This window comes from Gopherus evgoodei, chromosome 6 (assembly GCF_007399415.2).
Source record: "Gopherus evgoodei ecotype Sinaloan lineage chromosome 6, rGopEvg1_v1.p, whole genome shotgun sequence".
NCBI classification, from domain to species: Eukaryota; Metazoa; Chordata; order Testudines; family Testudinidae; genus Gopherus; species Gopherus evgoodei.
The window spans coordinates 128,512,103-128,533,883 of NC_044327.1; the positions used below are offsets into that span (position 1 = coordinate 128,512,103).

Genomic DNA, 21,781 nt, shown 5'->3' on the forward strand with positions numbered 1-21,781 from the left:
GTTCATTAAACAATGATCCAAACTGTGTCCTTGGATTCATGTGTGTATCCACATGAATCCAAGGGCAAACTGTGGGCCATAGTTTTGACGAATTCAGGCTAAGGATTATTTGCAATTGCAATTTTGCTTTCTATGTGGTGGGGCAGTTGCCCTGTTTTATGCTAATTATCTGTCAAAATGTCTCACCGCTGTAGAATTTGGTTTCCTCTTGAGCAGCTCCCAAGTTTATTAGTTTGACCTTATCAAGCTTCTTTTAAGGAAGCTCTCAATGTCAGTCCAAAGTTACAACCGCCCTTCAGTCTTATTGTCACTCTTACAGCTCTTCTGAATTCCTCAGCATCAACCCCGTAGCCTTCATCTCTTAGCTAAGGCATCTCTCTAAATCCTAGGCATTTGGAGGAGACGTGGAGAGGGCATGGCAGAATATTAATTATTTCTCTTTCACACATTGCTCAAAGCATCTCTTGATTCCCTTCTTCTGACAGTGACCTGACTGCAGGTGCACCAGCAGCTGTTTCCTCCAAAATACAGGCTTGTCTGTCTTAGAGAAAGAGCAATTTCTGGCATCCACATGCGTCCTATTGTCTCTTTAGTTTAACAGTAATTTTCAACTCATGTTTATTCCACCTGTAAGAGCAGCCCTTCTTGCAGCATGCTTTTCAAAAGAACTTTCCCCCAAATCCAAAGGCTTTTATGTCAAATCTTGGAATGTAGCATTTTCTAGAATAGTGTCATAGGGGTGAAGTGAGGGTGGCCATTATCTGTTCATCTTGTCCTTCCACTGTGGTCAGTGATCTTGGTACTGAGGAATTGGAAACAGAGATGGAAAAAACTGAAGGAAAGATCATCAGCTGGTATCAATCAGCATAACTCTATGGAATCATTGGACCTATGTGGATTTGAACCAGCTGAGTGTTTGGTCCTCAATTTTTTAGTCCATACTCTGTCAGTTCTGTACTGTCCCCTCTAGTATATTCTGTGTATGTTGGTAGTTTAATTTTTGAACATCCCTATCAATGGGGGTCTCATCACTCCCCTAGTTTATTTCACAGTCCAACCATGCTTTGTTAGGTAGCTTTCCTTTGTGTCCCATATCTGTGCCGGTTGTACAACACTTCACCTCCAGAGAGCCATCTTTCCTTAGTATTTAGCTGGCTGGGCAGTTGCTGGTTTCAGTCGTCTGTTTATTTTTGTTACACATCCCAAAGGCATCTCGATCTTCAGAAAGACACCCATAACAAACATCCTTCAAACACTTATAGGGAGTCCTCATGTCCCCTGTTAGTCATCAGTTAATCAGAGAATGCATATTTATTTATTTTCATCTTTCCTTGTGATTCATTCCCTCCAGTCCCTTCATCAGTCTGGTTACTTTCCTCTGAATTCTGTTCTGTTTGTGACATCTCTCTCTCTCTCTCATGCCACCTTCTTCCTTTCCTTCTCTGTATTACAGACATAGGTAGGGGAAGTGTTCTTCTCTTTCCTACTCATGTTCTTGCTGCCCCTCCCTTGGGGTTTCACTTTTCCCTATAGATTGTTTCCCGCCTATTCCACTGCTTGTCTCTCCATTTTTCTTTATATTCACCCTATGCCGTCATCCCACTTTAACAATGTAGAGTGCTAGGTGTAAGAGCTAAGTAGCATTATTCCAACCTCAGTGGTGCTCCCCTCCTCTACTGCTTTGGCCTTCAACAATGGACCTTCTCCCCCCACCCCTAACGAAGGGCCAAAGCCAATGCTCACTGAACTAAACAGGAGCCAATGTGGCCTGCTATGTCCCTCCAATATAAAGTGTTACCAGTCAGCTGTTCCCTATTCTGGTCTTTATGTCCACCAGATAGATCTGTGTCCCACATTCCACCTCTTAGGGTTGATTAAATTCTAGTCACAGTCAGAAAAGGCTGATGATATTTTGACACCTCCATTTCAGTTAAGGGATAGAAGTTGGCAGTGGAATAGTCAGTACCTCAGAGGTTTGATGGTGAATTCACTTGTAAAAATAGGTGAAGGTTCTGGGTGTTGGGTGTATTAGTGTTTTCTCTGAACTAGCTTGCTCCTCCTTAATACATAATTAGACAATTCATAATCATAATTAATATGCTGTTTTATATATTCAAAGTGTTATAAAGAACTTCGAAAAAATCTTCATAACAGTCAACTGAGTAAAAAACCACCCATGGTACATATTATTATAAAGATTTATGTGGTTTCCCCAAGGTACACAGACATTCATAGCCATCTGGATTTTGGACCCAGGAGTCCCAGTACTCTATTTGTAACTAGTCCATATTTCCTAACTCACGTGTGCTTCTCCTACTGGCCAGCATAAGGTGAGGCTGTGCTACTCACACTCCTGAGTGATAAGTGCCTACAGCGAGAGGCAAGTAGGCCTCTGAGTCTGGTGTGGAAGCTGCTTTAAGAATGGCTCTTGGTTTCTCCAGGCTCACAGGAGGTAGGGGGGATGTGGGAGGGCGGGAAATAGAAAAAAACAAACAAATATGAGTTGAAAAGAATAGTTAGTAACTAATAGGAAAGCCAATACAATTCATAAATGAGGGTTACACACTCAATCACCTGCTCTTTTTATGTGTAAAATGAAATAGATAGAACTCCCACACATTTTTTTTCCTCCAGCCACTTTGAATATTGCTCACTTGTTCTCTGCTTTGCCGGTGATAAAAGGTTTATTCCGCATATTCCCAGGTGATGGGAGAGCAAAAGATATACCTAATGTGACTGTCCAATGCATTGACATTCATATTTAGTCTGTAAAGTCAAGTCATTTCAGAGGGAAGGGGAGTACAATTTGCTATGTAATGCACTGAGACAATCCTATATCTTCTACTGTGTTTCATGACAGATCTTATAAAAGACTATAAATTACTATCTGTTGAAATATATGAATTTAATGGATTCCACTAATGCATACACCTGCACATAAGACATTCCGCAGGCCAGAAGATATGATCAGTCAAACAGCTTTAATTGTTATTAATTACAGTGGTTCACTATTTATTCCTTGCTATCACTGAAAATGTTAAGATATTTTAATACCCACGCTTGTGGATAGCCTGCATATAACAAGGGGAACATCCTTTTTCTGCTTCTAGGTAATCCATCACCCAGTTATCCAATGCTTTAAAATCTTTGGGAGACATCTTCCGAGATAGGACACTTATTTTTCTCTATATTCTTCAAAAAAAAAAACATAGTGAGTTTATGAAGAAAAGTTCCCATTCCATACTGCTTGCTCAGACAAAACTCTAGTTTGCTTCAGGGGGGAGTTTTCCTTGAGTAAAGAACGCAGCATTTTGACCCAGCATTAAAAATCACTTGTCATTTTTGTAAAAATTATCCATAATGTCTCCTTGTCAAATGATTTATTCTACATTCTATAGTCCAAACATGAAAACTAAAGCCCTCCAAAACTTGTGCGTAAAAATTAATTAAAAAAATCCTACTATTTCAAAGCACACAGACCACAAATTGAAGAGACTGAGTTACTTTATCAGCAGCCCTGTCGTGCTGTGCGATGACTCACTGGCATAGCACCTCCTGCTGGTTGTCATGGGAATTAGCTCTTTCAGCTCAGGAGCTCTGCAGGCTGGTGACCCACTTGCCGCTGGCCCTGGTGTCCCTCCCGGTCCCCAGTGTCCCTTCTCTTGGGGTTCTGCCCCCCTGCAATACCCCGTAGTCTCGCTGGGTCTCCCATACCTGGGGAACCCTCCAACCCCCTATCCCCATCTCACCTCAGTCTTGGGCTACTGCCAGTCACCATCTAGCCTCCGCTCACTGGGGCAGACTGCAGTATAATTGCCACTCATCATCGGCAAGGAGGGTTTGGACCTGCTGCCTCTGCCTACCCTGGGGCTGCCCCACTTCAACCCCAGTACCTTCTTGGCCTTTAACAAGGCCTGCAGCCTGGGAGTTTTCCAGGATGGAGCTCCCTAGCTCCTCTGGCCTTTCCCCAGCCCTGCTCACTTTAGGTACCCTGCTCAGGTCCCAGCAGCCAGACCCATCCCTCTCAACAGCCAGAGAGAGATTGTCTCTTGGCTTTTGGCCCACAGCCCTTTTATAAGGGCCAGCTGGGCCCTCCTTAAGCCAGCCACAGCTGTGGCCAGCTACCCACTCAGCTTCCCCAGCCATTCTTAATCCCTCTTACTCAGCTGCAGCCCTCTCCAGGGCTGCTTTTACTCTTCCAGGGCTGGAGCGGAGTGACCACCCTGCTACAAACTCTAACTTCAGTTAAAATGTTAAAAAAAGAAAGTGAGGCCCAAAAAATCGAACCATCAAAACAAAGTATAAGGAATCCTTGTCAAGTGTTCCAAGGAATCTGACCGCTAGATTTTAAGGACAAGTACTGTAAAATTTGAAATGATTAAGTGAATGACCAGTTCCTGAAGAGATTTAAGCATGTTTAATTTACATGGTGTGTTTAGTCTCATTGACCCAAAGGGTACTTTAAGGGGAGTCAGGCTGGCCTCCTCGATAGCATCCTAGGCTAAGAGTCAGAAGGACTGTGTTCTATTTCTCAGTTTTCCACTGGCCAGCAGAGTGACCTAGGGAAAGTTGCTTCACCTCTCTGTGCCTCAGTTTCCCCATCTAACATGGGGGTAATAATATTGGCCTCCTTTGTAAAATGTGAAACACCAGGACACATTACAGAACCAGAGGCACCCAGAAGTGGGGGCAAGTAGGGAAATTTGCCCCAGACCCTGGGCTCCACAGGGGCCCCCACAAGAATGGCTGAGGCTCCCTCCCCAGCCCCTGCCCAACCTAAACCTGTCTCCGCCCCTCTCCCGGAGCCTCAGCCCATCCAGAAGCATCCCTGGACAGCGGTGCAGTGTGGGTCTGGCAGTGCTCCTGAGCTCTGCCCCGCTCAGAGCCGCATGTTCAGACGGTGAGGCTGTGAGCTCCACACCAAGTGGAGGAAGCTCAGGCCCTGCTGGATCTCACAGCCTCGCTCCCTGACCACGCGGCTCTGAGTAGGGTGGAGCTCAGGGGCCCCACCGGAGCCACGCTGCAGCTGTCGAGGGACGCTGCTGGATGCACTGAGGCTCTGCGTGAGGGGGGAGCTGGGGGTAAGAGGCCAGGGCTGGGGGGGTTGGATAAGGGGCAAGAAGTCCCAGGGAAAGTCAGGGCACAGGAAGGGGGCAGAGGTTGGGGGGGTGGATAGGGGACAGGGAATGGGGGAGTTGGATTGTGGGCATTCTGGGGGTCTGTCAGGACTCAGTGGGGGGGGTGGATAGGGGTCAGGGCAGTCAGGGGACTGGGAGCAGGGGTGGGGTCCTGGGGCAGTGGAGAGGTCTCTGGGGGACGGTGAGGGGGACAAGGAGCAGGATGGGTTGGGGATTTTGAGGAGGCAGGCAGTCAGGGGGCAGGAAGTGGGTGGGGGTTGGATAGGGGTCAGAGCCAGGCTGTTTGGGAGGCACAGCCTTCCCTACCCTAAAGCTCATTCGGTAGTTTGAGGCTTGCAGAAGAGCCAAGCTGTTAGCTTTTCCATTAGGGCTACCATTCCTTTCACTTCTCAAATGCCAAATTATTGTCTATTTTTAATTTCAGTGCCATAGGGAGATTCATGTCAGGGGAGAGTAGCTTCATTTATAATTAGCCACTGGGGAAGGGATCACATCAGAAGAGCAATATCCTTTCCAGTCCTACCAAGGGGGATCCCCCCTCCCCTGCATTCCCTGAGACTCCAGACTGGTTAATTCAGTGGTTCTCAAACTTCTATACTGGTGACCCCTTTCACATAGCAAACCTCTGAGTGCGACCCCTCCCCTTATAAATTAAAAACACTTCTTTGAAAATTTGATCTCCTGAACATTATTGTCCTGGTAAAATGTGTGTGGCAACAGTAGATGTAAAAAGTATAAGATTCTATTGTGTGACATTGCGGACAAATGCTCCAAGTTTAGAAAAGCAGTCACAAACTAGTTCCTCCAATTGACACCACTTCAGGATAGGGCCCTCTAAGTGACTAGACCACGGGTAAGCAACCTGTGGCATGGGTGCCAAAAGCGGCACACAAGCTGATTTTCAGTGGCACTCCCACTGCCTGTCCTGGCCACTGGTTTGGGGGGCTCTGTATTTTAATTTAATTTTAAATACAGCTTCTTAAACATTTTAAAAACCTTATTTACTTTACATACAACAATAGTTTAGTTATATATTATAGACTTAAAGAAAGAGACCTAATAAATCGTTAAAATGTATTACTGGCATGCAAAACCTTAAATTAGAGTGAATAAATGAAGACTCGGCACACAATTGCTGAAAAGTTGCCGACCCCTGGAATAGACGTTTTCATTGAACTATTAAAGCAAATCTAAATCGCTCATATATAACATCTGATGTTAGGTGTGGCCAGTCAAAAAACATTCAAAATTCACAATTATGATTTTCACCAACATTTCAAATTTTAATAAAAAAACTAGCAGCTATTTTTTTAAAAAACATCCATGGAAAATATTGTGACTTTTTTAAAGCCATCCATAGAGCTGGTGGAAACCTTTAATAGGCAGCAGGTTTAAAACAAATAAAAGGAAGTTCTTCTTCACACAGAGCACAGTCAACCTTTGGAACTCCTTGCCTGAGGAAGTTGTGAAAGTTAGGACTAGAACAGTGTTTAAAAGAGCACTGGATAAATTCATGGAGGTTAAGTCCATTAATGGCTATTAGACATGATGGGTAAGGAGTGGTGTCCCTAGCCTCTGTTTGTCAGAGGGTGACAGAAGAGAGATCACCTGATCATTACCTGTTAGGTTCATTCTCTCTGAGGCACCTGGCATTGGCCACTGTCAGTAGACAGGATACTGGGCTAGATGGACCTTTGGTCTTACCCAGTTCGGCCATTCTTATGTTCTTTACAATTAAAATAAACAAAAAAACAACAACAAAAGACTAATTTTTCCAAAAATTTAAATTTTAATGGGAAAAAACATACCAAAGCAAACATTTTTGTGAAGACATACACAAAATATGCCCTTTCACTTTTGATCAGCCCTGTCAATATACATGTTAAAGGTGGGTATACTGATCTTTCTTTGGAGAGAAGAGGGTGGAAAATACTCAAAAAAAAAATACTTTCCAAGCCCTAGTCTATACCTATAATGTAGGTCAACCTAGCTATGTTGCTCAACTGTGTTGTTCACACCCCTGGGCAATATAGTTAATACTTAACAGTTACCCACTTTGTCTCATAAAAACTATTGTTCTTTTTCTTTTTTTGGTGACAATAAAGAAATATAAAAGGAAAATATTATACTATGGAAACCCCCAAGAACATGTCCTAAATACCATAAAAATCCTGAAATGGGGGCTTAAATGGGATACAGGTAGCACATTAGCTTCCTGCTGGCCCGAAGCACTGAAGTGCTATTCACCCAATATCAGCTAAACGCCCAGGTGATAAATGCATTAGTAGACTAGATTAGATTAAACTAGATTGACAGACCATCTGTAGTCCCTGGTCTCTTGGGGTTTCTACTGTACAGATAATGTATCATGTCAGGAGTTTATACCCAGCACTGAAAAGTTCCTCTCTGTCAAACTTTAGGAGACCAGATCCCAGGCAAAGGAAATGGCTTTGTATTATTATTTTTAAATGCTTTTTAATGGAAATATCACGGCCATTGCTAAACTGCCAGACGGTAAAAAAATAAAATCTGGCCATCTGAGATGCCTTTTCTGCACTCCTGTGATTTAGCCATTTCTTTTTAAGATTAAACTGAGGGCTATGGGTCCTACAGGGATAACATTATTGCTTTTTGCGTATTTAAAAACAATTATCTCTAAGCCAAAATGGGGTTTAGTGGAGATTTTAAGCAGGTGCAATTGAGTCTGCCTTCCTATATTTTTAGAGGCAGATGTATATCCAGTCTTTAGCAACTGGGACTGTGAAGGGGAAAAAAGCAATCCTAAGGCTCCTTTTTGCTCAATCTCTGGATAAGGAGATGAGCAGATGAAAAAATGTCTTGTGCTTTGCTAGTGAGATATAATAATCCCATCGCACCCCAATGTGCTGCAGGTAACACATATATAGTATCCCCTCTCCTAAAGCTACCACACTCCCTCAGTGAAATTAATGCCCTGTGTTTTCATTTGGAAAAGCAATAGCTGAGCATGGGTGCAGTCCTACAGGTTGGTCAGTGTTCTCACATCCAGCTGAAGTCACTGGGAGGTGAAGACACTGACCCCTTCTCAGGAGCCATGAAGCATCATGCAGGACTGTGACACAATGGATACATTTTTTTGTAAAGCATATAAATACTCAGTGCTCAGATCTTCAAAAGGTATTTACGCATCTAACATCCTACTGAAAGTCTCACTTTCAAAAGTGGCCTATGGCCAGATTTTCAAAGTACTGAGGCACCTGAAGATGCAGATAGGTGCCTAGTGGGATTTAAAAAAAAATGTGACCTTTAAGTTTCTACAGCACTTTTGAAAAATAGAAGTCAGGTTCCGAAATGCCTCAGCCAAGGCAAACCCATTGTACCTGCTCAGTAGTACAGTACTGTCTCTCATAGCAACAACACACAGATAAAGAATCTTGCAGCAAACCAAGCTGTACATTGAGGAAACCACTGACTGTTACACTAATATTAAAGGTCTGATTTAAATCCACCAAAGCAATGTGATCCCCAGGTCAAATCTAAACTCACCTCAACAGACAGCAATATAGCAAAACACCTGGCAGATACACGGTCCTCCCCTGGACAGAGAGGAATGAGTTTGGCAGTGTGGGGACTTTCTTTCCCATTTCCTAGCTTTCATGGGTTTGAATTATCCCGTGAATGTTCCTCTTAACAGAGACTGGAGTTTTAACATTCCAGTAGATGTATACAGTCCCTGAATCTTAACATTCCCCAGCCTAGCTGCAGGGAATTTCTTGTCTGTAGGGTCAAATCCATTGACTAGCTCGAGTTCCAGCAAAAGGAAAAGTAAAGACACTCCCTTTTGGCAGAACAGGTGAAATCTGTAGGCTCCGGAAGGGTTCAGTGATGATCTATGGTTCTGCGCATATTCCCTGCACCAGTCTGAAGCTAGCAGGCATGCAGCACGATAAATAGAATGCATGAGTTTCTGCTCCAAAACACAGCTCCTGTCCCTTCTCCACACACATGCACTTGAGTTACGAGACTGTTTATTAGTGGTCAGCAACATCACATTGGAACATAGGACTGAAAGGAAGCTGCTCTGTCCTGGACCATCAAACGGCCAATCCCCTCCTACTGATGGGGTTGCCGATAAGTATTAAGATTACAGCTTCTATTTTAGCCTCCAGCCATTAGTGGACAATGCAATCACAATTGAGAAGGTCTGAAGAGGCAATGGAGCACAAACTTTGCAATACTGGAGGCCATGCAGCTATTTATTAATGCAGGAGCAGATTCTCACTGTGCTGTTCATCACTTTTTTGTCTTGCATGTATCTATCCAGAACTCCATGCCTCTGTTCTGATGTACTCAGACCTGTCACTTAGAATTTCCAACCTTTTGTTACATGGGCAATAATTTAACAAACTAAAGATAGCCAGTGTTCTTAAGGTTTTTGCTCTTTTGTTGACTAGGAGATCAGAGAACAAAACACAATTAGAGAGCATAAACTTTGCTCATCAAAAAACATCAATTTCAGACACCTTCTTCTCCCCAAACTACCTGCTATTTTTTATTTTGCTTTTCATTTTCATGCAATGCTCCAGTTCTGAATTGGCCAGCACCAGAGGCCAAAGTGATACCAAAGGCTATTTCTTGCACTGTTTCTGATCCCGCTAGACCCTGGAAGGGGAGCATTCAGCCTATACAGAAAGCATTCAGACCCTTGTAGATCGATGCTTAAGGTGATGTACACAGATCTGATCAAGTGTGAGTGCAAAAAAAAAAAAATACTGCCCTTACCACTGTCTCCCATCAGTGCACTCATCTCATTCTGAGCAGAACAAAGTACATGTCAGACAACCAAGGAACTTTGCCAATCCATTTTCCACACAGACACTTCAATTTAGGTCAGCATAATCTCTGTCACACACACACAGACAGAACAATTCCTTCTCTCACAAATGGTGACAAAAAATAGAAAATTGAAATGGGTCTGAGCCACAAAGTTCAGATCAAATCCTCTCTAAGGTTTTAAGGGGTTCAGATCCATGTGATGGAGACTACACAGTGGTTGAATTTGTTGGACAACCCACCGCTGTGTTCCCCAGAAGTGGTAATTTCTAGATACTCCATATGGCTGATAGCTGGGATTTTGTGGTATGGGGCAGATACTGTAGTTTGAGTCCTGCTTCATACAGATCATTGAGTCTCATGAGAACTGCCCTACTGGGTCAGACCAAGGGTCCATCTAGTCCAGTATCCTGTCTTCCAACAGTGGCCAGCGTCGGATGCCCCAGAGGCAAGGCCGACTCCAGGCACCAGCGAATGAAGCAGGGGCTGAGTGGCCAATGGGAAGGGGTGGCATGTCTAGGTCTTCGGCAGCAATTCAGTGATGGGTCCCTCAGTCTCTCTCAGAGCGAAGGACCTGCCACCAAATTCTGACTGGGGCTAGTGCCAGATGCTTCTGAGAGAATTAACAATATAGGGCAATTATCAAGTGATCGATCCCCTGTTGTCCCATCCCACCATCTAGCTGTCAGAGGTTTAGACATTTGGCTAATAGCATTTGATGGACATATCCTCCATGAAATTATCTCATTTTTTTTTGAACCCAGTTACATTTTCGGCCTTCAAACATCCCCTGACAATGAGCTCTACAGCTTCACTGTGCATCATGTGAAGAAATATTTCCTTTTGTTCCCGATTAATTTCACTGGTGGATCCCTGCTTCTTGTGAAAGGGTAAATAACACTTCCTTATTCACTTTTCCCACATCATTTATGATTTTATAAACCTCTATCATATCCCTCCTAAGTTGTCTCTTTTCCGAGCTGAACAGTCTCATTCTTTTTAATCTCTCCTCATACGGAAGCCATTCCATACCCTTAATAATTTTTCTTGCCTCACTCTACCTTTTCCAATTCTAATATATCTTTGAGATGGGATGATCAGAACTGCATACAATATTCTAGGTGTGGGCCTATCATGGATTTTTATAGTAGCATTATAACATTTACTATCTTATTATCGGGGCGGCTCCAGGCCCCAGCACACCAAGCACATGCTTGGGGTGGCATGCCGAGGGGGGCGCTCTGTCAGCCACCGGGAGGGTGGCAGGCAGCCTTCGGCAGCGTGCCTGTGGAGGGTCCGCTGGTCCCGTGGCTTTGGTCAGGCACGCCTGTGGGAAGTCCACCGGAGCCGCGGGACCGGCAGAGCACCCCCCGCGGCATGCCACCGTGCTTGGGGTGGCAAAATGTCTAGAGCTGCCCCTGTTTATTATCTATCTCTATGGCTTGTATAGCAGTTGCTTATTCTTCTCTTCTTTGTAGCAGGTCCTGAGAATGCTCCCCACCACATCTGAGCACATACAGTTTCCTGATCATTGCACTCCACCGGGTTACTGGAAGAGCATTTGCCCTCAAGCAGATGCCTTCCCAGGAGAAGCTTCGTTTTTTGAGGTGCTTTGCCACAATCACAGGTATTGGGGCCAGTAATAGAGCCCCACTTGATTATCACATCTCTAGAGTGGCCAGCTCCAGCGTGGCATCAATTAAGTCGATGTAATCCAGGGCTAGTCTGCACTGGGTGTTGGGAGCTGGAGCACACAGGTTACAGGTTTGTTCTCTACTCATTTGCCATAACTGAACCCTTGTCTGTTTGCATGACAGTGTGAGAGGTTTAACAGTCGCAAGAAAACTTTGTTGTGACTTCAGTCAACTCACCGTCGGTGGTGTATAGAGGATGTCTTGGATCTGTGCATTTCCTTGTGCGCTGGAATCTACTAGCAACTTCCCAGGGGGACATCAGGAGAAGCAACACATGCAAGGATGTAGTCTGTTGATGTGGGAAGATTTAAGGCATCCTGTGACATAGTGGCAGGTGCAATTAAGTACAGGATCTAGCTTCTTTGCATGAAGGGATTGTGCCCCCACTGCAAAAGCGTATTCAGCAGAGGAGTAGTAAAGTGCTAGTAATATTGATTGCGGAGCGAGCAGGTCTGTTAAACCAGCTTTTTATTTCTCTTACTATCTCTGTGCTACTAAAAAAAAAAACATCTTCTAAACCATCAAGAGTTTACTTTGAAAAGAATTTGCAATTTTCCAGGCAGAGCCAGGTGTGGCCAGCCCTGCATAGTGGAGGAAGAAGAAATAAGGAGTCACCTTACTCCCTTGTGCTCATTTGCCAGACCTCCGCTTCCAGGGTGCAGGGGTGGTAAACTCCTGAGCAGGAAGGGGGAGGAGGAGGCATGGACTGGGCATATTCTTGACTCTGCTCTCCCAGTGGTCCCACTGCCATGGCTTGACACTAGTGTGTCAAGGAGCATCTGCTGCATCAGGTAGGTACCTGCCTCAGTTTACTGCCTTTTCAGGGCAATAGGGAATCTAAGGACAATGTAGGTCCACAGTGTCTTTTACATTGAAAAAGGGGCAGCACAAAATGCAATGTGTAGCAACACGAGGCTCACCGGTGCAGCGTCCACTTCTGGTCATCTTGGGAATTAGCTCTCCACCGTATGGAGCTCCTCCTCCTAGCCATCGTCTCGCTTGCCGTTGGCCCCTCGTGTCACCCCTGGTGCCCCTTTGCCTTGTGGTGCTGCCCCATGACACTGCCCCCAGACTCTGGGGCTTCCTTCCCAGGGGAGTCCCCAACCCTCTATCCCCACCATGCCTCAGTGGCTACTGCCAGTCATCATCTAGCTCCTGCTCACTGGGGCAGACTGCAGTCCGTAAACCACTCATCACTGGCAAGGGGGGTTTGGACCAGCTGCCTCTGCCTAACCCCAGTACCTGATTTGGCCTTTTAGCAAGGCCCGCAGCCTGGGGATTTATCAGGCTGGAGCTCCCCAGTTCCCCTTCCTTTCCCCAGCACTGCTCTGTCCTAAGCACCCTTCTCTCTCAGGCAGCCATGTCCTTCTCTCTCAAGAGCTAGAGAGAGACTGACCCAGCTTCTGGCTCACCGCCCTTTTATAGGGACAGCTGTGGCCTGATTGGGGCGTGGCCCCAGCTGTGCTTCTTCCCCAATCAGCCTATCCTTATTGGCTCTCAGCTCCAGCCTTCCCCAAGAGCTGGCTTTTATCCCTTTCAGGGCTGGAGCGGGATGACTGCCCCACTACAATTGATGTCACCATCTCAGCATGTCACAGATTGGGGAGTGGGTAGTCTGGCAGTCTTGCCTAATGGTCAAAGCCAGAGTCAAGCTGCAGGAGTCAGAATCCAAACTAGGGAACAGGGAGAGAGCAAGGCAAGGAACAAGGCAGGCACAGGAGCCTTCACAGCTGCAAGTGTAAACGTTGAGCGTCCACTGGCTGATTGCTCTTGCTGTGTTTAAGAGCAGTACAGGCAATGCTGCTCAGCCAATCAGGCAATCTGTCTGATTAGGGGTCTCAGATGCAGTTAGCAAGCTGATCCCAGGCAGGCTGCAGGCCTTCATTTCTGACACAGTGTCCCCATGCATTGGATGCACTCTCAACAAATAAATATCTAGGTCTGATATAGCACTTATCAATAGATGAAAAAGTGGAGTATGTTTCAAACGCCCTCTGTGCAAGGATGGCCTCAGTCAGTCTGGCATAGGATCAATATGCCTCACCAATTCCTACTCATATAGAACCCTGCCTGCTCTTGCCTTGTTTGAAATAAAACTGCACAAATCATCATCAAAGAAACTGACAAGAGGCTCATCAGTGTAACCGACAACTAACAAGACCAAAACACACTAGGCAGAGCATAGAGTAAATGCCACCACAGTGTTTTATTGCCGCTTACAAATGTTCCCGGCGGGGGGGGGGGGGGGGGGGGGGGCGAGGGGCAGGATTGTCAATATGGAATTTCTCTCAGATAATTAAGCAATGACTTTTTAAAAAAATTCGCTGAAATTTTGTCCATATTTAGAACCACACTCAGACCACTATTTCTAAGGCTCTGTGCTACTCCAAGTTGTTTCTCCTCCCCTCGCTTTTGCACACCTTTACACTTCAGGATTCCAGTTGGCAGGAAAGGATGTTCTCGTGGTACTTAATGGCTGGGACTAGAAGGGCCAATAATCTCGTGTGAGTCTCACACCAATGTAGAGCAATTGCCAGGACAGAGCTTCGTATAGCTGAAGCGACGTTTTTGTGTGTACGGTGCTGGAGTGGAACTCCAGAGACACAAGTACAATTCCTACTCTACCATAGGATGTCTATGTGAACTTGGGGTTTAATCAATGGAATTTAGGAGCCTAAATACATTTGAGGAGCCGTGTCTTTGTGCCTCATCTGTAAAATGGGGACAATAATGTTTTGTTTCACCCATTTATTTAGACTGCAAACTCTTCAGGGCAGCGTCTGTCTCTCGTTATGTATTTGTTCAGCATTCAGCACAATGAGGCTCCAATCTCACTTGAGTTCCTAGGTGTTATCTGCATACGTCCAGACTACCCGCCCTATTGGCGGGTAGCAATCGATTTATCAGGGATTGATATATCGTGTCTCGTCTAGACGCAATATATCGATTCCCGAATGCACTCCCTGTCGACTCTGGAACTCCACCAGCGCGAGTGGCAGTAGCAGAATCGACGGGGAAGCCGCAGCCATCAATCCCATGCCATGAGGATGGAAGGTAAGTCAGAATAAGATACGTTGACTTCAACTACGGTATTCCCGTAGCTGATGTTGCGTATCTTACATCGACACCCCTACCTCAGTGTAGACTAGACCTCAGTATAAAACAAGGGAAGCAACATAGAGTATTTGCATGAGATTTCTAGCCCTAATTCACACATTGAAGAGATTTGATTCAACTTCAAATAATAATCCCAGTTTACCAGAAGTGAACCTGCGCGCCGAGCCTTAGAATAATTAGCAAAGGAGCAGTTTCCATTTCTGGTATTTTAGATTGAAGTGCCTGCCACTGCACACAATGGGAGTTTTACCAAGATAAGGTGCAAAGTGTTCTGTCTAATGCATCAGAGGTCTGATCCACAGGCCATGGAAGTCAGTGGAAAGTCTCCATCGGCTTTGAATCAAGCCCCAAATGAAGATATTCAGCAACAGCCGTTAAAACAAATTGAGAAAAGGTTCTCGGCTTTATGAAGTCATTTTAAGGGAGGTAATGGAACAGCTGTTGCATACATAAAACACATAAGTCCCTTTGGAAATGCACTTGGGCAGAATCTTTTTGCACAGCACGAGACCTGGGCATCGCTCTGACAGCTTCTCTGGCTACACAGTCCACTAGCCTGAGTGCTAACCTCTCTGTGACTCTTTGAATCCCTCTGGTCCCTTAAAAGAGGAAACAGCTTCATTAATTCCTCACATAAACAGCCAGAACATAAACACAACATGCTCAGTTAAAGTGGTCAAATTAAGCAAGTAGAGAACCTTTTCCACTGTTCCCCCAGACCCACCATTTCTAATTTGGGTTTGAATAGCCTCATTTTTGTGTGTGGGGGGCGGTTATCTTGTGATGCCTGGGAAGAACTAAATTTGTTTTATTTAGATTACAGCTGAATGTCAAGGCCTCGTCTCCTGGCAGCATTTTAAAGAGACAACATCATGACGAAAAACAACAGAATGAATGATACTGCCATACAAATAGTAAAATCAATGTAATACCCATGAGACCCAATTAGAATTGGGTCCCCATTGTGGTACCCACATAGGAAAACACACTCCCCTCCTAATGAACTTATAGTCTAAGACATAGATAGACAAATATAATAGAGAGATCACCTTAGGGTTTTGTACTGACAACCATCATTATAGTATCTGGGCACCTTGCATGTAAAGTTGCTTAACTGTAGCAAGATCCCTAATAGAGCCCAAGGAATCTCTATCACTTTTCCCTTTTTCGGTTACAGAAAGATCCAGTTGGGGCAGGATTATTTTTGTTTGGATGATTTGCAGTAAATTGATAGAAATGGCAAATTAGACAATGTGACAGATAAGTAAGATACATTCCCTGTGACAGAGTGCTCACAATACTGATCACACTTACTTTCATATCGCTTTATGAAAAACCTGCCCTTAACAAAACTCAAATCCTAAGAACTACCCAACATTTTCCATTTCAAAGCAACAGCCTCAGTCATTGTTATATGGACTGAGACAATAAAAAGAAAATATTCTTTATATGTCTAACTGAAAATAATGACATTAAATGCTCCTACTCCCTTCATAAAGCACAAAAAATTCAATTTGCATGATATAGTCTTTGATTATAGCTAGAATATAGAGGCCCCAACAGAAACTGGGGCCCAAATTGTGATAGGCACGGTACATGCATGTAGTAAGATGACAGAACAAGTTGCAATTGGGGAGGTCTTGGTTGGATATTAGGAAAAAACTATTTCACTGGGAGGGTGGTGAAGCACTGGAATAAGTTACCTAGGGAGGTGGTGTAATGGCCATCCTTAGAAGTTTTTAAGGTCAGGCTTGACAAATCCCTGGCTGGGATGATTTACTTTGGGATTGGTCCTGCTTTCAGCAAGGGGTTGGACTAGATGACTTCCTGAGATCTCTTCGAACTCTAATCTCCTGCTATGATTCCAAGAGACAATTCCCATCCTGAAAACCTTATAATCCATTTAGGCAAAACCAACAAAGGGAAGGAGAAAATATTTGTAAGCCTATTTTATTTATGTGGAAGTAGAGAACTGAGCTATAAGAGGTGTGCCCTAAAAAAACACAAAGGGAAACACATGGGTGGATCCAGAAACTGAACTCAGAGTTGCCAAATCTCAGTCAAGTGGCTTAGCCAGAAGATCATCCTTCCTGTCCTGCACTAATGCCTTCTGGATCCCTTGGAGCTTAACTACATAAACAGAACTATGAGTGTGAAGGATACATCTGTCTCTATCCTGTTCACAGGGGATGATCTCTGTAGCACTCATGTTGTCCAAAGGATCTATTTGTTGCCTTTATAACCTTTGCCTGCAATGCAAACCCTTAACAAGTTTTTAATCTATAATAAAATAGACCTGAATGAAACTGCATGTAGTGTTTGCTCATTTCCCTCTTCGCAAATATGGCTTTAAGTGAAGGAAGACTTCCATCCCCATTGAGACTGACGGCTGGTAAACTGCCGGGGAAAATTTCTGTTGGTGGGTGAGAAACATCAACTCATTTATCTTTATATCATTATCTGTTGCAAATTAAACGAAAAGTGTAGGGTTTGCACACTAAAATGGTTACACTGCGGAGCAATGTGCCTATAAAACAGCATGCGAACATGCAGAGCATGATAAATGGAGTGCAATGAACTTCCGTAATTTCAGATTCTCCCACCGGCAGATGCTGAGGCTATCACCTGTTGAGCTTCACTTGGTGATGCTAGAAAGGCATCTCCGAGAAAGTATCCACCAGGCTTCCGTCGTGCTAGAGGTGAACAGCTACTGACCTGCACTCAATTAACATGCTTCATCTGGAATAAAACGCAAAACTTAGAGTGCTAAAGGGGCAGACTCCAGTAGCCCACCCCACAGGGGGTACAGATACTAGTGAACAGGGCTGTCCTGTTCTGTTCAACAGAGGGCAGCAATAGAGATTATGTGCTAAGAGATGGACTCAGGAAATCCTTTGCAATGCATAATTATTCTTATACTACCTTCATCTCCATAATAGCTGAGCACCTTCAACTAGTACATTAAGCCATATGACTAATATCTGTAAAAACATGACTATCAGGTACAACTTTACTGAACCTACTATTATGAAAAATGCTACTTTATTCTTACATGCTAGTACATTTCTCAACCAGGGGTGTGTATACCCCCAGGGGTACACAGAGTTCTTCCCAGGGGTACATCAGATCATTTAGATATTTGCCTAGTTTTACAACAGGCTACCTGAAAAGCACTAGCAAAGTCAGCACAAACTAAAATTTCATAAAGACAATGACTTGTTTTTACTGCTCTGTGTATTGTACACTGAAATGTAAGCACAATGTTTCTGTTCCCACTGATATATTTTATAATAATCTGGTAAACATGAGACTGTCAGCAATTTTTCAGTAATGGTGTGCTGTGACACTTCTATATTTTTATGTCTGGTTTTGTAAGCAAGTAGTTTTTAAGTGAGAAGAAGCTTGGGGGTACACAAGACCAATCTGCCCACTGAAAGGGGTACAGTAGTCTGGAAAGGTTGAGAACCACTGTGCTAGTATATGGCATGCTGTATATTCATTACCTAGGCTAGACACATAGAGACCTCTCTCTTTTAGTGGATTTTCCATGGTAGATTCTCCAACAAGATTGGATCCCACCCCCCCATAGATATAGATATATGTTTTAATTCAAACTGGAATTAATGTGGGGAAGTCCTGTGGCCTATGTGGCCTCCACAAGGAGATCAAAGTAGATGAAGGAAATGGTCCCTTCTGGCCTTGGAATCTATGGCACCGTAGATACACACAAGCCTTTCTTCACAAGCTTAAGGCCCTATTCTGAAATATGCTGTGTGCCTTCAGTTTATACTGATTTCAGAGGCAAATGAGTGTGCCCAGCACAGTTGCCAACTTTCACGTGGTAAATAAGCACCCTGACTTCCACAATAAGCCAAAACTCAAGCTAATCCCATTTCAAAACAAGGCCAAAACAAGCCAATCCCTAAGAGCCCCAACATTCTATGTGATTAGATCCCTCGGCATGCAGTCTGGGACTGTGGTGGTTCTACTGTGCACCACTGACTCTCTTACTCCCCTCGCCCCTGCTTGCCGAAAGCCAATCAAAAAACAGAAGCAGCAGCAGCGGCAAGCTACAAGCCCAACAAGCTACAAGCCAAATACTAGCCAACAAGCAACCAATTAAGCCAATATCAAGCCCAATTTCTGCATTTTTTTCGCAGGTTTGTCATGTCTGGTGCCCAGCACTCTCAGCTAGTTCTCAATACTTTTCAGGATTGGATCTTTAATACCCATAAAAGTGAAAGTTGTAAGTTTTAGAGTTTTGATTTACTGAAGCTTCTAATGCCCAGATATACTGAACCCCATGCAGAATGCAGGATTTATACACTGCATCACTGGAATACATACTTCTGGTGGAAATGAGATACAAAGAAAGACTTTCCTACATTGTACAGGTGTGATTTAGTGACTATAGCATCATAATAATGCCTGCCTCTTATAACACTTTTCATCAGCAGATCTCATGGTGCCTCAGTCTTGAATGTATTATCTTCACAATACCTCTGAGAGGTAGGGAAGTGTTGTTATCTCAGTTCTGCAGATGGAAAACAGAGGCACAGAGAGCTAAGTGACTTGCCCAAGGTCACAGAGTATGCTTGTGCTGGAGCTGGAAATTCATTTTGGGTCTTCTAGTTCCTAGTCTAGTTCATGAAGCACGGGGCCATCCTTGCTCTAGAACTCCTCGGTTCTATGTTTTTTTAAATTGACACTGACTTACAATCTGATCTTTGGCCACCCACATAATCTTTCTGCACCTTTGGGACTGCCACTATCTTAACCAACACCACTGATTGAGCCATGGACCTCAGAGCTAAAAGTATAAGGCTCCACAGTTTTATCTTAAAGAGACAGGCTTGCATTGGGTACAGAGGAGGACACAAGTCATTAGCAAACAGGTTTCATCTCTGTTTACTCTTCTGAAAAAATGATTTTAATATTTACCTACCTTACAAGAGTTTTGTAAGGCTTAACTAGTAATTGTCTGCAAAGAGCTGTGAAATATATAGGTGAGCAGTGTTTGAGAAGCGTGAAGAGTTGTTTTTACTCCAGTTTGAGACGATAATAAAATGTCCATGTACATTGGTGGTTTGTAAGAGTTACCAGTCTGGTGGCTGATGCTACACAGTGAGATGGGGGGAAAGGTAAAGATTAATTTGGGTACTTACAATGCAGTATTTTACTTATTTAACTTATTTAACTTATTTTACTTATTTAACTTATTTAACTTATTTTACTTATTTTACTTATTTAACTTTAATCTAATGATATTTTAAAATAATTATTGGTCTAATATTTAAGAGCCTTCATACTGTCAGCTTATAAACACAAACACACAAATAAAGCAACTATGTGTGGAAAAAAATTTTCAACTAGCAATAATCATACCTCAGATTAACTTCATTGGTTATGATACTGCCACTGCAACACCTGCCGTTGATCACTGGGTCAGCACTTTGCTGGAAATAGTAAAATATGAATGAACAGCCTTTGACTGGAATGACCAATTAGGTACCTTTGATGAAATCTGGCATTTGTTCTTACAGCTCTGCTCAGACTAAAGAGAACAAATAGAGGACAACCTGCATATAATCAACCTTGTATCCACAATGGTTTCATCTCTACAGCCTGAAAACTAAATATGTATTGACCAAATGACAACAAAGGATATGAGAATCATTTGTGAGCCTTTGAAGGGAGTAAACACGAAAAATGGAGAGGATTTATTTAAGGCTGTCTAAAGGGACCCATCTGCAATTAATGGGGAGAAATTAAGCGAAGGAATTCATTGGCTGGGACATCAGGAGACATTTCCTGGTAATGGTGAGATCTATCAGACTGAAATATTCTCCCATGGGAAGTGGTGGAAGCCCTATTGCTTCCACAATGCAAAACTAGCCCTGACAGAGCACTATGGAATGGAGCTAGTTTGCAGGAAAACTGTCCAAAGAGAACTGAAGATTTTAGTTAAAAACTGAAAATTTAAAAAGTGATTCAGAAATGCTGCTGCAGTGCCTCATGGGAATTGTAGTTTGAGTGCCTTGGACTCTCATTAATCCCTATTGGCCATGCTTCCTTGCTGGACTACATCCCCCATGATGCACAATGGTCTTCTTTCTTGTTGAGGTCCTGTATTGCAACATGGGAGCTCTAGGACTGTCGTGCAGCATGGGCCATATAGTATGACTAGGGAGTCCAAATCAGAGAAAAATATGTGCATGAGGTACCCAGCTACAACTCCCATGAGGCCCCATGGCCTGTATTCTAAATAAAATAATTGATTTTGAGCTCTTTGTGGGTTTTGCCCTAAAAATAAGATCTTTTCATGCTTGGGTTTTCAAAAAAAAGATGAAATTTCCCACAGAATACAAAAAAAATTGCAAAAGAAAGACCCTGCATCATCAGAAATTAACTTTTTTGTTGCAAAACAGTTTTGACAGACAAAATTAAACCAGCCTTACTGTCAAAAAGGCTGCAATAAGCCATGCTGAAATAACAAGGATGGAAAGCATGATTTAATAGAGTTCATTTCCATCTCTGCTTCCTGTGATTTTAAGAAAGTATATTGCATCCAACAACTTGTTCACTTTCCCTTGCTGGGATGAAGACTCCTATATATGCACAACAAACTAACTTCTTGCTACTTTACTGTAGCCTGTTACCTAAGATCATTTGTTTAACAAGCTATTTTTAAGTGCTATTTTTCTATCTAAATACTTATTCTATGCCCCCAAAACATAACTTATTTCCTCTACCACTCTCTCTCCTTCCCCACATAATTAGAGTTTATTATATCCACAGGTTTACAAGCTGCAACACAGACAATGTGGAGGGAAGATATTACCAATATCCATGGCTAAGGATATTGGTAATAGGATACAAGTCCTGTAATCAACAGTGCATTTACTGTATGGGACTTTAGACTTATTAAATTCAGCGATCATCAATGACTTGATTAAAATGGGGAAGAGGAGGTGTAATCAGGTGGGATAATGACAATAGAAGAGTTACAAAAATTTAGAT

At 43.5% G+C, this 21,781-nt stretch overlaps 1 pseudogene; it reads right to left on the reverse strand.

Annotated features, from left to right (window-relative positions):
- Nucleotides 1-20,034: 20,034 nt before the first annotated feature.
- LOC115654111 lies at nucleotides 20,035-20,191 on the reverse strand (annotated as a pseudogene).
- Between the last annotated feature and the right edge of the window lie 1,590 nt (nucleotides 20,192-21,781).